The sequence below is a fragment of the Phyllostomus hastatus genome, unplaced genomic scaffold, assembly GCF_019186645.2.
Source record: "Phyllostomus hastatus isolate PE091 unplaced genomic scaffold, TTU_PhHast_1.1 phas_scaffold_46, whole genome shotgun sequence".
Lineage (NCBI taxonomy): Eukaryota > Metazoa > Chordata > Mammalia > Chiroptera > Phyllostomidae > Phyllostomus > Phyllostomus hastatus.
Genome location: NW_025334032.1, coordinates 1,064,377 through 1,082,028, shown reverse-complemented (window position 1 = coordinate 1,082,028; position 17,652 = coordinate 1,064,377). Strand labels below are relative to the sequence as shown.

Genomic DNA, 17,652 nt, shown 5'->3' with positions numbered 1-17,652 from the left:
TTTTTTAAATGTGCATGTACTAAAACTTTTCTTTGGTTAAAATAGATTTTAAGTCTGATTTTATCTAGTTTTGCAACCAAAGTTTTATTCCCTTTCAAATTTATCATTCTTAAATGTTTTTTAACTTTTCTTTTTTATTGCTGTTCAAGTACAGTCGTTTCCATTTCCCCCCATGACTCCCTCATACCCCAGCCATCCCCACTTCCCACTCTTGATCCTACCTCCCGCCTTTGGTTTTGTCCATGTGTCCTTAGTAGATATTCCTAAAAACCCTTCACCCTTTCGTCCCCATTATCCCCTCCTACCTCCCCTCTGGTTACTGTCAGTTTGTTTTTAATTTCAATGTCTCTGGTTATATTTTGCTTGCTTGTTTGTTTCATTGATACAATTCTTTCTATTTTAACCTCTAATGATGGATATTTTAATTTTTCTCTTATTTTATATTTTACTTGCTTAATTACAATTAATGAATATTTTATTTTTTGCTGCTAAAGGTTTAATTTTGTTGTATATTTTAATCCATATTTTAGTAAATTCTTCCTTTCATATAGGAGGTAGAGAAAAATCAAACAAGAGCAGGATATATTCAGACCAATCCAGGAAAGAGCCAGAGTTAAGGGTGGGGGGCAGGAAACAATGGAGTTGAGACTGTTTTGTACTAAATCAAAAATACCAAAGAGAATTAGCCACATGTAAATTGTAAATCTTGGTTAGATGCTGATTTGAAAACAAAACAAAATGCAGCTAGAAAATATATTCTTGGTATGATTATGAAAATTTGAATATGGACTAGAATAATTATTCATTACCTTAGGTATCATAACGGTATGAGGGTTCTGTAGGAGAATATCCTCACCCTTAGGCCATGCATGAGAGAGTTGGATAAAGTAAATATGGCAAAATGATACCAATTATTGAATCTAAATGGAAAATACATAGATAGGTATTGACTTTACTGTTTATCAACTTTTCTGTGAGTTTGAAAATTTTCATGATGGAAGTTAGAAAATACAAAAAACAAACACACAATGAAAAAATTCTTCCTCTCTTATTTGTTTTTTAAATTTTGTTTATAGCTGAAATATTATTATGTCTATTACCTGTTTTTTTCTGCATTTTTATTTTACTATTTTTACTTCTCATTATTTAATTTTACATGTTCACCTACACCTCAGTGTTGGTTCTTCAGAAAACTGACAAATATGTAGGAAAACCACAAGTTAACATTCCTGTTCTAAATTACCCCAAATGGATGGAGACATTCACCTTCCCTGTTGTTCCCTTTGAGAACAACAGTAACAGAAATGATTCCTGCTGCAAAGAGGTCAACCAGACTCAAACCTTGCCCTTGAGTGTATATATGGTTTGTCAAAAGAAACACAAATGTAGTTTCCTAAAGCATGAATTTCACTTTAGGATTAAAGGGACGTTCCTTTGTATTAAAATAACCATGGGTATATTATGAAATATCTTGCAAACTATTTATGGGCTAGTATTGAAAAATATATTGATAAGTACAGTAAATATATATTCAGTATTAGCCCCTCCAAAACATTCTCCCTATGAAACCTTTAACTAAAACTACTTTTGTACTATATTTATATTATACATCATGTCTTTTTTATTTTTTTGTTTGTAATATTTCTTTTTCTTTTTTTTGTTTAAGCTGAGCTTTTGGGGTGACATAGGTTAATAAAAACGTACAAGTTTCAAGTGTACAGCTCTCTAGCACATTACTTGTATACTGCAATGTGTGTTTACCACACAAGTTGAGTGTCTTTCCATCACTATTTTCCCTCTTTCTCCCTTTTGCACCCCATTTTCCTTCTGGTAAACACCATACTATTGTTTGTGTCTGTTTTTTTTTCTCTTAATCCCTTCATTTTTTTCTTAATCCCTTTACCTTCTAACAGGTGTCAGTCTGTTCTCAGTATCTATTAGTCTGTTTCTATTTTGTTTTTTAGTTTATTTTGTTCATTAGATTCCACATATTAGTGAAATCATATGGTATTTGTCTTTCTCTGACTGGTGTATCTCTTTTTCTTTATAGTCACCTAAGGACCATTTATTGATTGAACTGTATATACCTCAAATTTATCCATGAAGTCTTTGCCACTAGTAATTTGGCATGTGACTATATTTGGTGATAGGGCTTTTATTTAAGGTGAAATGAAATCATATGGTGAGCCATAATCCAATATCACTGATGTCTTTATAAAAAGAGGATATTATGATACAGACACATATGCACAGAGGGAAGGCCATGAAAAGACATGGGAGAAGATGGTCACCTGTAATCCAAAGAGAGAGAGGTCTCAGAAGAAACCAACCCTGCTGATACCTTAAACTTGGATTTCTATCCTTCAGAACTGTGAGAAAATAAATTTCTGTTGTTCAAGACACTAAGTTTGCAGTAACTGTTTTGAGAGCTCTACCAAACTAATATAGCACCAGAGTGCCACTCAGCAATTGTTATTTCATTAATTTTTAATGGGATAAGTTAAAAATAATTTTAACTTATTTTTTATTATTGTTCTCTCCATTCTCACTTACCATCATTACTTTGATGTTGACTTTCTGTTGAGAAGTTGAAGGCATAGGGTTGGACAGCAGTTGTTAGAAACAAATATCTTAGGGGCCAGGCAGGTGTTTGCGAATGTGTGAATCTGGGGTGTAAGATAATGAGGTGGTGGTTACTGTGACAATAAAATGTGTGTTCCCCACTTATAGGTATTCAGATTCAAATGTTTTAAAACACTATGCCACCTTTGTCTGGACTGTCTGGCCGTTGTCATCTCTGCTTTGGAGACAATCTGGGCCTCAAACCATATTCCCTTGATTTATAACAAGAGGTGCACAAACATGTGTCAACCCAAGCAAGCCTTGTCTCCAGATTCCATAATACCTCTTGTATATTCACCCCCTAGTAACTTGTAAGCTCATTTGGTAAATTCCTAATTCACTTAATAGTAGCCTTATTTATCATATAGTTTCTCCATCATGATACTATGTGAGGTCTATACAGATAAAAAAACATTTATTTTTTAAATTAAAAAAGTAAAACTGAGTTTTATTTATTGTAAAAAATACATTTTTCCTCTGCTGTGAATCCTATGCTTAGAATTCCAGTTCTAACTCTGTCCCTTGTGTGATTCCCTTGAACATGCTCCCTCTTTCCTCTGGGTCCCTCAAAGTAGCTCTACTACCTTTAGCTAAAAGGATTGAAAGAAAATATAGGCCACCATCACAGAATATTTGAAGTGGTTACTCATAAGGCCTGATTATACATGTAAGAATTTTCATAGTTGCTATAGCAGCTGCTGTAACTGAAAATAATTCAGCAAACAGGTTAATTTTCACTGTAGTTTATGAGCTTGGCAACAGTCCAGAAGTGTCAGAATTACTGTTACCCACTTAGCCAATCTCCATTTGTCACAGCCTATTAATTTGGTCCATAGTCCCCTTGAAGTGAGTTTACACTGAACACAGAAAGCTCTTTTTTCTTCCTTTTGCTAACCATTAAATCTACTTATATGTGTGTCTCCCCCACCCCCCTTACAAACTCACGATTTGATTAAATAAAAATATTACACACCTTCTTCCTGAGGGCTCCATATCCTTTTTTTGGACTCAGAGCCACATGTTTCATCAGCTGCCTGCCCCCCATTTAACAGAGAGCCTGAGTACCTAAGACTGGGAGAGACACAGCTGAATTTAGCTGAGGCTAAGAAAACACTAGTGGCTCTAAGAAAAACATCTTCCAGTGATCTTTCCTTTAAGAGGCAGGAAGTCTGCTGTTTCTGTGTTCTTATCATTGCTGTGAAGTTTTGATTTTTCCAATCTCCATTGGCATTTTTCAAGGCAAATTAGAGTAGAAGCTGAAAGAGCCTCCTGTATTTGGAGAGCAGGAGGAGCTCTTCTCAGAACAGAAGCAGTCCTATGTGGCCTCTGCTGGCTACCTGCCAGTGGCCAGGGCCAGAGCATGTGTCTGAGATGGAGACAAGTGGAACCACTTCAGCAGTGGAAGTTAGCACCATGTTTATTCTATCTGCTGATATTTAGATTGTGGTGGGTAGGGTAGAATGCCTGATGATGCGATTAATTCACCATGCAACAGGTAGTCTGCTTTTCAGCTACTTTGTATGCTATTCAGACTTCCTGGCAGTAAAGCTTGGTGTTTCACAGAGCCTGAGGCAGCACCACTGAGCTTATGTGCTTCCATTCTTTAATGATTCCCTAACCAGGAGTTGAAATACCTAAGATAATAGTGCCTACACTGATGTGCTGTTTGGGGTTACTGAAAACTGAAATTTGTTTTTTGCTAAAGATAGTTCATCAAACAGTATAGTAACATTTATAACAATAATACTAGTAGTTCTATCAGTTTTATCAGCCAATTGTACTATTAAGGAAAGATTAAATATGTCTTCAGAATCACTGAAGTTCTTAGAACATTTTAAGTATATTTTATTGATTATGCTATTACAGTGGTCCCAATTTTTTCTTCCCTTCATCTCCTCTCCACCCAGCACCCCCACCCTCAAGCCTTCCACCCCCCCACCCTTAGTTCATGTCCATAGATTGTACATATAAGTTATTTGGCTTCTTTATTTCCTCCCTTACCCTCCCTGTGTGTATTTTACATTTACCAGTTATGCTTCTTATTCCCTGTACCTTCCCCCTCATATTCTCTTCCTCCCCCCACCCACTGATAACCCTCCATGTGATTTCCATTTCTGTGATTCTGTTCCTGTTCTAGTTGTTTGCTTAGTTTGTTTTGGTTTTTATTTTTTTAGGTAAGTTGTTGGTAGTTGTGAGTTTGTTGTCATTTTACTGTTCATATTTTTAATCATCTTCTATTTCTTAGATAAGTCCCTGTATCATTTCATATAATAAGGGCTTGGTGATGATGAACTCCTTGAACTTTACCTTATTTGGGTAGTACTTTAACTGCCCTTCCATTCTAAATGATAGCTTTTTGGATACAGTAATCTTGGATGTAGGTCCTTGCTTTTCATGACTGAATACTTCTTTCCAGCCTCTTCTTGCCTGCAAGGTTTATTTTGAGAAATAAACTGATAGTGTTATGGGCACTCCTTTGTAGGAAACTCTCTCCTTTCCTCTTGCTGCTTTTAAGATTCTCTCCTTATCTTTAATCCTGGGTAACTTAAGTATGATATGCCTTGGAGTGTTCCTCATTGGATCCAATTTCTTTCTCTGGGCTTTCTGGACTTCCAGGAAGTCTATTTCCTTTACCAGCTTAGGGTAAGTTTACCTTCATTATTGGTCAAATAAGTTTTCAATTTCTTGCTCTTCCTCTTCTCCTTCTAGCACCCCTATAATTCAGATGTTGGAGTACTTAAAGTCCCAGAGGGTCCTAAGCCTCTCCTCATTTTTTTTGCATTCTTGTTTCTTCATTCTGTCTGGTTGAAGGTTTATTTCTTCCTTCTCCTCCAAATTGTTGATTTGCGTTTGTGTTTCCTTCCCTTCTATGTTGGTTTCCTGTATATATTTTTTTTATTTCACTTTAGGTAGCCTTCATTTCTTCCTTCATTTTGTGATTGAGCTCAATCTGTTCTGTGAGCATCCTGATTACCAGTGTTTTCAACTCTGCATCAGATAGGTTGTTAATCTCCTCAATGCTTAGTTCTTTTTCTGAAATTTTTATCTGTGTTTTCATTTGGGCAGTATTTCTTTGTCTCAGTGCACTTGTTATGTTGTAAGGGGCAGGGACTTAGGTATTTACCAGGGCAGGGCAATGCACACAACTGCATTATGGCAATGTCTGTGGGGGAGTGGTCCGAGAAGAAACAATGCTGCTTGCTCTGCTCTCATCCCACTTTCTGTCACTTCCCTCACTTCTCACAAGTGGATTGTGCCCTTTGCAGGTGCTGATTGGGTGGGTTTATGTATGTTCAAAACCCTGTGGGCCTTTCCAACAAATTCTTCTGTGAGACTGGGACTTTCTTCCACCACCACCACACCCACAGATTTTTTACAGTCAGGTGTTTTTGAGTCTTTAGTTTCCCACACTGAAACCCTGGGTTTTATGGTCTGTCTTGCTCCCCCATTGTTCCTCCCACTTATCTGCACACAAATGTGGGATTGCCTGGGTGGTCTACCACCTTGCCTTGCCATGCCTCCTCTCCACCCACACTGCCCATGTCTTCCCCTCCTACCAGTCTGATGAATGTTTCTTTAACTCCTTGGTTGTTGGACTTCCAGGCAAATACTTTTCTGGCAGTTCCAGTCGTTCCTTGTTTTTAAATTGATTGTTATCCTTCTTTTGGTTGTGTGAGGAACTGAAGTGTTTTTGCTTAGGCCTCCGTCTTGTCTGGAACCTGCTCAACTCAGGTATTATTATTAACCACATTTTATTGGGTGATTACAGTGAACCAGGCTGTGTATTAAGAACTAAAATGCATTAGCTTCATTTATTCAAAAGATGATGGCCAAGTAGGTGGGAACTGAGCCCACTTGCACCAAACTTGGACACTTAGCCTATTGTCCAAAAAACAAAGTGGACAGTCAACAGAATCTTAGCTGATATGAAGTTTGGAAGCCAAAGAGTACAGAGGAAGCCTAACCACACTTTAAAATGGGTGGTTAGGAGGCTTTATAGGTGGATAGGGAAAGTTCTTGGCGCTTGCAGCCACAGTGCCTGCAAAAGTGGAGAGACTGGTCAAAAATAGCAGCCTAGTGGTTCCCTCCCCTCCAGGATGGAGAATACCCAGACCCAAGGGGGAAGCTACTTGGATACACAAAGTTGTGGGGGAGAACTAGGCTGCACACACACACACACACACACACACACACACACACACACACACAGCTAGTAGCATACCCATAGCTTCAGCCAGGAGAGTGCCAGAGAGTAAGAGAGGTATTGTTGGCACTTGGTTCTAGCAGAGAAGGGCCATTTCTGGCCATCGCTGTGATAAACTCTTGACTTTTTGGAGAGGTAGAGTGTGTGCAAAGTTAGGCAATGGCTCAGCACTGTAGTGGGAGTGCCCAGAGAGACTTTTTTTAAAAAGGTGAGCTGAGGAATGCTAGCCAGGAACACCATGAGCACAGCTGTCTGGCCAAAAATAACAGAGGATTGTGGGCACAATTTTCTCCCAGTCAGTATAGCTGGTGGGATTAATCAAAAAGGTGCAAAGTGGGGTGATTTCTTGTCCCAAGCCTGCTACAGAGTAGAGAGTGCAGGTCATAGTGTGCTGTTAGGGAGGTGGGCTGGAAACTGTGCAGCTAAGATTATTTTGAGGCCAGACTGGGCCCCTTTCCTTGGAAGACCCTCTGGGAAGGGAAGGTTGAGTCCAGCCCCTACCTCCTTCCTGCAGGAGCAGGGTAAGATTTTCAAAACTGACTGGACAGGCTCAAGAGGTACTTCTACAAGAGTAAGACAGCAAGACAAATACCTAAAAGGGCTCATTTTGAACTCCTCACAGGGAGACAAAGTATACCGGTTCCCAGGGCCCTATTTCACCGAGGCCATTAAAGCAGGAAGTTTGGAAAATGTTCAGTTACTGGGGTTCAGAGTGCTGCCCAGCCTTGGCTTGCAAACAGAGCTGCTGTCTTCACCAAGCAGGAGAACTGACACTTTTACATAGGTTGTCCACCACCCCTTGAAACAAACAGTTATTTGTGGGGGTGCTCTGTGGACGTTCTCTCTTTATCTTTAATGTTTGTCATTTTAAATACGTGCCTTGGTGTAGACCTCTTTAGGTTCATCTTGATAGGAACCCTCTGTACTTTTTGAACTTGCAAGGTTTTACTCAGCAAGTTAGGGGTGTTTTCTGTCATTATTTTTCCAGACAGGTTTTCTACCCCTTCCTGCTTTTATCCCCTTCTGATATTCCTGTGATGTGAATGTTGTTGTATTTCACGTTGTCATGAAGTTTCCTTAAACTATCATTATTTTTTAGTCTTTTTTCATTTTTTTGTTCTGTCTGGGCATTTATTTCTAGCTTGCCTTCCAGCTCACTGATTTGGCCCTCTGCTTCATCCAGCTTGGTTTTGATTCCTTCTATTGTATTTTTCATTTCAGATATTTCATTCTTCATTTCTTCCTGATTCTGGTCATAGTTTTTATTTGCCTTTTAATGTTTCTACATTTCTCAGTTCCTTGTAGTTGTCACTGAACCTCTTGAGCATCATTATAACAATTTTTTAAATTATATATCACATGGATTTGTTGCCTGAACTTCATTTAGCTCTGTTACTGGGGACTCCTTTTATACTTTTGATTGGGTATTCTCACCTTCTCTCACCATTTTAGGTGACCCTTTTTATTTGTTTCTGAATCTCAGAATGCTCTGGTTTGCCTGCCTGTCTTTGTGTATTGGGCTTCTGTGGTAGGAGTTCTGTGGAACTTGGTAGTGCCATCATTTTGATCTCCTGATCTGGATGCTCTAAGGTTGCCCTTTATTCAGCTTGTGTGGCTTCTCTTGTTAAGCCAGAAGGGATTGGCATGAAATATTTTGATAATGAAAAAATAGGACCTACAACCAAGACTACTCTATTTAGCAAGGCTCTTATCTCAAATAGATGGTGAATTAAAGAGCTTCCCAGCAAAGTAAGGCTAAAATAGTATGTCTTCACCAAGCCAACACCACAAAAATTCTAAAGGCACTGGTATAAAAAGAAGAAGAAAGAGAGAGCAAGAGAAAGAGAGAGAGAGGGAGAGAGAGAGAAAGGTATGCAAAAGATGCAAATGTATAAGTATCTATCAATAATAACTTTAAATGTAAATGTATTAAATGTTCCAATCAAAAGACATAGTTTAGCTGAATGGATAAGAGAACAGGACCCACATATATGTTATATACAAGAGAATCACCTCAGAAAAAAAATAGTCTGTTATTTACACAGACTAAAACTGAAGGGATGGGAAAAATATTCCAAGCAAGAGGACAAGAAAAAAAAGCCAATTGTTATATCAGACAAATTAGATTTCTGAACAAAGACCATAAAAAGAAACAGAGAAGAACGCTTAATATTAATTAAGGAAAGTATCCATCAAGAAAATATAACCCTTATAAACATATGTGCACCCAACATAAAAGCACATATATATAAAGAAAATATTGGAGGACTTCAAGAACAATATAGATAGCAATGCACTTATACCAGGGGATTTTAATACCCCACTGTCAACAATGGATTGATCTTCCAAACACAGAATCACAGGGATATTGTGGCACTGAGCAAGACTCTAGATCAAATGGACTTAATTCATGTATACAGAAATTTTCACACCAAAGAAGCAAAATAAACATTCTCTTCAAATGCACATGGGGCATTTTGAAAGACAGGCCGCATGGTAGAACACAAAACAAGCCTAAAACTTATAAGAAAATTGAAATTATATCAAACATTTTCTCAAATCACAATATATTGAAACTAGAAAAAAACCTCGAGGAAAAAACTAAAAAACATTCAAATTCTTGGAGAATGAATACCATGCTATTAAACAATGAATAGGTCAAAAATGAGATCAAGGAAAAAATTAAAAGTTTCTGGAAGCAAACAAAAATGAACACACAACAGCCTAAAACCTATTGGACACAGCAAAAGCTGTTCTGAGAAGGAAGTTCATAGCAATACAAGCCTACCTAGAAAAAAGAAAATCATTTCAAATAAACAACGTAACCCTACATCTACAAGCACTGGAGGAACAACAACAAACAAAGCCCAGAGAGAGTAGAAGGGAAGAAATAATCAAGATCAGAGTAGAATTAAATGATGTAGAGACTAAGAGAACAATTCTAGGAGTCAAATCCAGGAGCTGATTTTTTGAATAAATGAACAAAATTGACAAACCTTAAACCAGACTCATCAAGAAAAAAAGAGAAGACCCAAATAACTAAAATCAGAAACAAAAGAGGAGAAATTACAGCTGATACCACAGAAATACAAAGGATTGTCAGCAACTAATACGAACAATTAAAAGCCAAGAAATTTGACAGCCTGGATGAAATGGACAAACTTCTTCAAATGTATAATCTTCCAAAACTGAATCAGAAAGAGCAGAAAGCCTGAATAGACTAATAATGACTATTGAAATTGAAGCAACAAAAAATAAAAACTCCAGGCACACAAAAGTCCTGGACCAGGTGGCTTCACAGATGAAATTTACCAACCATTTAGGGAAGATCTCACTTGTATAGTGATCAAACTATTTCAACTTATTTAAGTAAAAAGAAGAGTTCCAAACTCTTTTTATGAGGCCAGTATTATTCTAAATCCACAACCAGGTAAAGACACAACAAAGCAAAACAAAACAAAACAAAACAAAACAAAAAAACCAAAAAAACAAAACAAAACAAAACCCCCCCCACTAAGACCAATATTGCTGATGACACAGATACTAAAATTGTCAACAAAATATTGGCAAACTGCATCCAGCACTGCATTAAAAAGATAGTACACCATGATCATTTGAGGGATGCAAGGATAATACAATATTCATAAATCAATAAATATAGTACATCACATAGACAAAATGAAAGAAAAAATACATGATCTTAACAATAGATGGTGAAAAATATTTGATATAATACAATACCCACTTATGATAAAAAATAATTCAGCACTTTGGGAGAGAGGGATCATACCTCAACATACTAAAGGCCATATATGAGAAAGATACAACCAAAATTACACACAAAGGGCAAAAACAAAAAAGTTTTACCCCAAAGATGAAGAAAAAGAGAAGGGTGTCTGCTTTCACCACTTCTGTTCAACACAGTATTGGAAGTTCTAGCTATAACAATCAGACAAAAAAAAAGAAAAGAAATAAAAGACATCCAAATTGGAAAGGAAGAAGTAAGTTTGTCATTGTAGATGACATGATAATGTGCGTAGAAAACCCCATAGACCCCACCAAAACACTACTCCACCTAATAAATAAATTTGACAAAAAGTGAGATAAAAATTCAATATTCAGAAATCAATGGCATTTTTGTACATCAATAAAATACCAGAAACAACAAAACAAAAAATCCCATTTACTATACCAAGAAGAAAATTAAAGAATTTAGGAATAAATGTAACCAAGAGGGTAAAATCCTGTACTCAGAGAACTACAGAACACTGAAGAAAGAAACTAAGATAAAATAAATGGAGTATGTACTGTATTCATGGACTGGAATAATTAATATCATTAAAATATATATACTACCCAAAGCAATCAGAGTCACACCAACCCTATCAAAATACCAATGACACATTTCACAGATAGAGAACAAATTTGTTAAATATTTACATGGACCATAAATGACTCCAAATAGCCTCAGGAATTTTGATTAAGAAGAACAAAGTGGAGGGATCACAATACCTGATATTAAATTATATTACAAAGCCATTATAATCAAAACAGTCTGGTAGTGACATAAGAACAGACACATAGATAAATGGAAGAGAATAGAGAGCCCAGAAATACACCCATGTCTCTATGGTCAATTCATATTCAATAAAGAGGACTGTAGCATAAAGTGGAGTAAAAATAGCCTCTTAAATAAATGGTGCTGAGAGATATGGACAGGTACATGGAAAAAAGAAAGGAAACTTGAGCACCAACTTAGACCATACATCAAATAAACTCAAGATGAATAAAAGACTTAAATTTTAAGTTGTGATGCCATAAAAGTTCTAGAGGAAAACATAGGCAGTAAAATGTCAGATATCCTATGCAGAAAATATTCACCAATATATCTTTTAGGGCAAGAGATATAAAGGAAAGAATAAACAAATGGGACTACATTAAATTAAAAACTTCTACATGGTTAAAGAAATCATCAACAAAATGAAAAGGATACCAACTCTACTGGAAAACATATTTGCAATGATACCTCAGATAAGGGTTTGATCTCCAAAATGTGTAAGGAACTCACACAACTCAATAATAGGAAGACAAACAATCCAATTAAAAATGGGCAAAGGACCTGAAAAGACATTTCTCCAAGGAGGACATAAAGAGGCCCCATAGAAATGTAAAAGGATGCTTAACATCATTAGCCATCAGAGAGATGCAAATTAATACCACCTCATACCAATCAAGGTCAGAATGTCCACAATTAACAACTCAACAAACAAAAAGTACTGGGAAGGATGTGCAGAAAAGGGGACACTAAAACACTGTTGGTAGGAATGCAGACTGGTGCAGGCACTGCAGAAAACAGTATGGAATTTCATCAGAAAACTAAAAATGGAACTGCCTTTCGACCCAGCAATTCCACTGCTGAGACTATAAGCTAAAAATCCTGAAACACCAGTTCAGAAGAATCTGTGCACCCCAATGTTCATAGCAGCACAATTTACAATAGTCAAATATTGGAAGCAAGCATACATTTCCATCAGTAAACTAGTAGATGTAAAACCATGGTACATTTACACAATGGATATTATGCAGAGAAAGAAAGGAGTTCTGACCCTTAGCGACAGCATGGATGGATCTGGAGAGCATTATGCTAGTGAAATAAGCCAGGCAGTGAAAAACAAATACCATATGATTTCAGGTATGAGTGCAGCCTAATCAACAAAACAAACAAACAAGCAAAATATAACCAAAATATAGAGACATGGAAATGAGGCAAAAACTTATAGTAACCAGAGGGGAGAGGGGAGAGGAATAATGAGGCAAAGAAGGGGAAGGGTCATCAAGGACTGTGTATAAAAGACCCATGGACAAAGACAACAGGGGAGGGTAGGATTGAATGTGGGAGGTGGGAGTGGGTAGTGCAGGGGAGAGTAATGTGAAGGGGAAATTGGCATAATTGTAATTGCACAACAATAATAAAAAAGAAAGAAAACTGCAGTACATTTACACAATGGAATACTATGCAGCAGAAAGTAAGAAGGAACTCCTACCTTTTATGATAGCATGGTTGGAACTGGAGAGTATTATGCTAAGTAAATTAAGCCAGGAGGCAAAAGACAAATACCACACAATCTAACTTGTTATTGGAATCTAATGAACAAAACAAACAAATGAGCTAAACAGAACCAGAAACATAGAAATAAGTGACCAGAAGGGAAGGGGGAGGGCAAGATGGGGGGAAAGATGAGGAAGGGTCTAATCCACGAACATATATAAAGGGATCATGGTAATGGACAACTAGTTGGTGACTGACTGAGGGAGCAGGAGCTGGGCAGGGCTGGGGAGAGTAATGAGAAAAACTGGGAAAACTACTTGAACAACATTAAAAATAATATTGTATATTGGTATACAAAAAATTTTTAAAATGCATTAGCTTCTTTAACTTATTTAACATTATTTTCCCCAGATGAAGAAACTAAGGATCAAAAATTTTTTTAGCTTGCCTGAGATGTAACTACTAGCTGCTTTTGTTTTTCTATCAAGAACGCAGATCTGCCTGCCTCTAGAACTTGAGGTATTAATCTATTCTGTTGCCTTTTATTCTACATCATGAGTTTCACATTTTGAAGCTTGGAAACTCTCGGGAAGCCATGGGGTGATGTCTAAGGAACATTTAAGGGAGTTAGATTCACTAGAAATCCCTTACAATATTGTAGTTTCTTTTTAAATAAAGTATTTTGAAATAATTACAAGAGGGGTTTCGACCAATAAACTCAGGTGTCCAAACTGGCTGGATTTGCATGTCTTTTTTCTTCAGCATTTGTTTTAAAAGAGTAAATCTTGAATGACCACTCCTTTCCTTGGGCCCTAGGACTTTAAAATTGTTCTTACTGTCCCCCAAAATGTTCTTCTAGGACTTAAAAAATGTTCTTACTGTCCCCAAAATTGGAGAGCTCTAAATTTCAGCATTTGTGGCATGTGTTGTCTGAATGGAAAGGGTCAGGGTGTAGTAGGAAGGTTATAGGATTCATTGCTTAATAAGGTCAGGGAATTTCCAGTGATCCCCCTCTGCCATCATCTCAGTTTTCTCATCTTTAATGGATATTATATTAATACCTACTTGCTTAGAGCATTAGGATTAAATTAGATAGTTTGTGTGTAAAAATTATGAGTTCTTGCTTTTAGAGGCATTGAAGGTGTTCTCTACTGCTTGACAGTGCTATCCTTTGGTTCTAAGGACTTAATAAAGTTATTTTCAAGGAGTGCTTTATTGGTCAGGATCCTAGCAGGAAACATATGTGGCAACTTATACTGGGAAGAGTTTAATTAGGGGACTGTTTACGAAGGTGTGTATAGGATTTAGAAAAAGCAACAAGGCATGTTGCAATACTTTAACTGGGGAGCCATTTACCAACACTGTTTTAGGGGTGAAGGGAAGAAATGTTTACCAGGACCTGGAGTTTTTGGTGGAAGGATGCAATCAATCCATAAAAAACTATCAGGAAGAGATCTTGGGGGAAAAATTCCCTGACTTCACTTTGTTCCCTCCTTTTGATCTCCTGCAGGTACTTACCACTGGCTGAACACAAGTGGGAGGCAGAGGGGCAGAGAACTCTTGATGCAGTCCAAAAAGGTCAGCCTCCAAGGCAAACAGCAGATGGAGGAGAGGTGAGAGTGGATCTTGGCAGGCAGAAAGTATTGAGTACAAGCATGAAGCCTCCCAAATATGTTAACCAATAACCTTTCTCACTTTTGTCAGATTTTGCCTAGAGTCAACCCTAATGCAACATTATGTTGTCTTTGGTGGCTCTGCTTCTTCTTGTTAATTTTGTCCATTTCTAGAAATGGTCACTTTTCAGTTCCAAATTACACTGTGTTCTTTTGATCCTCTATTTGTTCTTGTTGTAAAAAAAATTAATACAAGAAGTTAACTCACATACTTCACTGTCTTGTGCCTAATTGCTTTAAAAAAATTCATACTGATTTTTATTCCTGGGATGGCTAGGTTGTTACCAGACTGGCCACATATAAAACACAAAGAACATCCATGCTGTCAAAAAGGGTAGAAACTCCTTTCTTTCTGCTGCATAGTATTCCAGACAAATGCCATATGATCTCACATATAAGCAGAACCTAATCAACAAAGCAAACTTGCCTTGGCTAGTGAGGCTCAGTAAACTGAGTGCTGGCTTGTGAACTGAAATGTTGCCAGTATGATTGCCAGTTAGGGCACATTCTTTGGTTGTGGGCCAAGTCCCACATAGTAGGAGGCACATAAGAGGCAACCACATATTGTTCCACTAGCACAATACTCTAGGTCATGTACTTCTTATTCTTCTTACCCAGATCATATATTTTCTGTCATATGAATGTTATAGTATTATTGGAAATAATTGTTGTTTCATACAATTGCAAATGCTACATAGCACCCCTCCCAGATCTTACCCCACTTCACTATTTTTTGGAACCTTACTATTATTGTGGTTAACTCCATTCACTCCATTACCTCATACACCATGCCTATTTTCTATCCTTTACTCTCACTATCCCTCATAATCTCACCCCCCATAAACTCACTGTTTTCTGGATTCAACTCAGAATCCCTCCCCCTCTGACAAGAGTCTTATTTATTTTCCACCCTTTCTAAAAAGTGGACAGTGGGGTGAAATATCACAGTTAACATTACACTTATCAAAGGATCTCCTATCTTTTCTCTATGGGTTGGCACTTTAAATCCCACAGAATACACTCCCGTTGTCTTAATCCATTTTGCCTTCCCTATCCAACTAATCACATAAAAGAGTAGGTGGGAGCTGTGAACACCATTACACCTGCTGGAAGAGAGAACCCACTAAAAAAGGAACCCCCATCAGATAGTAAAGAAAGATGGCAGAGGAGTGAATGGAAGTCACACTAACTTCTACCCAGGACCAATCTGGAATTAAAATTAAGTGGTAGAGACATTATCCAAAACAAACACCTGAATTAAAGCAAGAGAGAACTAAAGACAGACAGAAGAAACAGCTTCAATACAAACTGTCCACACCTGCACAAAAGCATACAAGACATGGTGTGTGGAGTAACCCTCAGCTAACCAATGGAGAAAAAAAACCACCAAGGAAAGACCCAGCAACAATCAAAACCAAAAGACATTGAGAGAGCCAATATAAATGACAGCCCAAGACCAGTGAGCTCAAGAGATGAAGGAGACTGCACCACTAAATCTCACAAGTCTTCTATCATAGAGGTTCATGCCATAAAGCCAGGGAGTCAGAACAGATCAATTTAAGAAGTAGAGGCTAACAAGAAGAGTCTCACAAACAATGGGAAGGCAAAGAAATAATCCTCAAGTTAAAAGAAAGGAGGAAGCCTCAGAAAGAATGCTAAATGAAACAGAGGAAAGTCAATTATGAGTATGGAGTTCAAAGCTGTGGTTATAAGGAAGCTCAATGAGTTCACAGAGAATTACCAAAAACTACAGGGAAACTACAGTGAATTTACTGCATCTATATTAACATGAAACAGGAAATAGAAACTATTAACAAGGGCTAAGAGGAAATGAAGAATACAATTTCTGAACAGGAGAACATGGTAGAAGGAAACAAAGCAGTCTCAATGAAGCAGAGGATTGCACCAGTGAGCTGGAGGACAAAGTAGAAAAAAACACATGGAAAAAGCAAGAAAAGAAAAAGAGGCTCCAAAAGAATGAAGAGGGATTTAGGGAAAGGCAGAACACCATGAAAAATGATAATATCTGCATGATAGGGAAACCAGAAGGAGAAGAAGAGCAAGGGATGGAAAATCTTTTTGAACAAGTAATGATGGAAAAATTCCCAAATTTGATGAGAGAAAAAGTCACACAAATCCAGGAGCACAGAGTGCCAATCAATAGGAATCCAAAGAGACTCACTTCAAGACACATCATAATTAAAATGTGAAAATTCCAAGACAAAGAGAAAATCTTAAGGCAGCAAGGGAGAAATAGGAAGTAACATATGAGAGAGTGTCAATAAAGCTAGCAGCTGACTTCTCAGTGGAAATGCTCCAAGCCAGAAGAGAATGGTGAGAAAATTTTCCAAGTAATGACAATGAGAGGCCTGCAACCAAGGCTACTTTACCTAGCAAGGCTCTCAGTCAACATAGAGGGCCAAATAAGGAACTTCCAGACAAAAGAAGTTTAAAGAATACATCTCCAACAAACCAGCTATGCAAGAGATGCTAAAGGGACTGCTTTAAGAAAAGGAAGGCAGAAAACTGTACTTGAACAACAATTAAAATTTTAAAAAGTAACACAAAATAAAATAAAGAAAAGGAAGGAAAAGAGAGAGAGGAACACAGGTACAAAAAAGTGGCAATGAAGAATAAGTACCTATCAATAATGACCTTAAATGTAAATGGATTACATGCTCCAATCAAAAGACATAGAATAGCTGAATGGATAAGAAAGCATGACCCACACATATGCTGCCAATAAGAGACCCACAACAGGACAAAAGACCTACACAGACTGAAAGTTAAGGGTTGGAAACAAATATTCCAGACAAATGGACAGGGAAAAAAAAGCCAGGATAGCAATACTCATACCAGACAAAATAGACTTCAAAAAAAGGACTATCAAGAGAGATCCAGAAGGTCACTTCATAAGACTCAAGGGAAGAATTCATCAAGAACACATAAACATTGTAAATATACATGCAACCAACATAGGAGCTCCCAAATACATAAAGAAAATCTTGGAGGACTTCAAGAAAAATATTGACAGGAACAGAATTATACTAAAGGATTTTAACACCCCACTGTCAAAAATGGACAGATATTTTAAACAAAATATC

General features: G+C 37.3%; 1 long non-coding RNA gene across 1 annotated transcript in view; it reads left to right on the top strand.

Moving 5' to 3' along the window:
• The window catches only part of LOC123807570, a 296,001-nt gene that overhangs the window by 261,342 nt on the left and 17,007 nt on the right, over positions 1-17,652 (top strand). Inside the window, exon 3 of the long non-coding RNA XR_006783669.1 lies at positions 14,386-14,488. This is a non-coding gene — a long non-coding RNA (uncharacterized LOC123807570). The remainder of the gene's footprint in view (positions 1-14,385; positions 14,489-17,652) is intronic.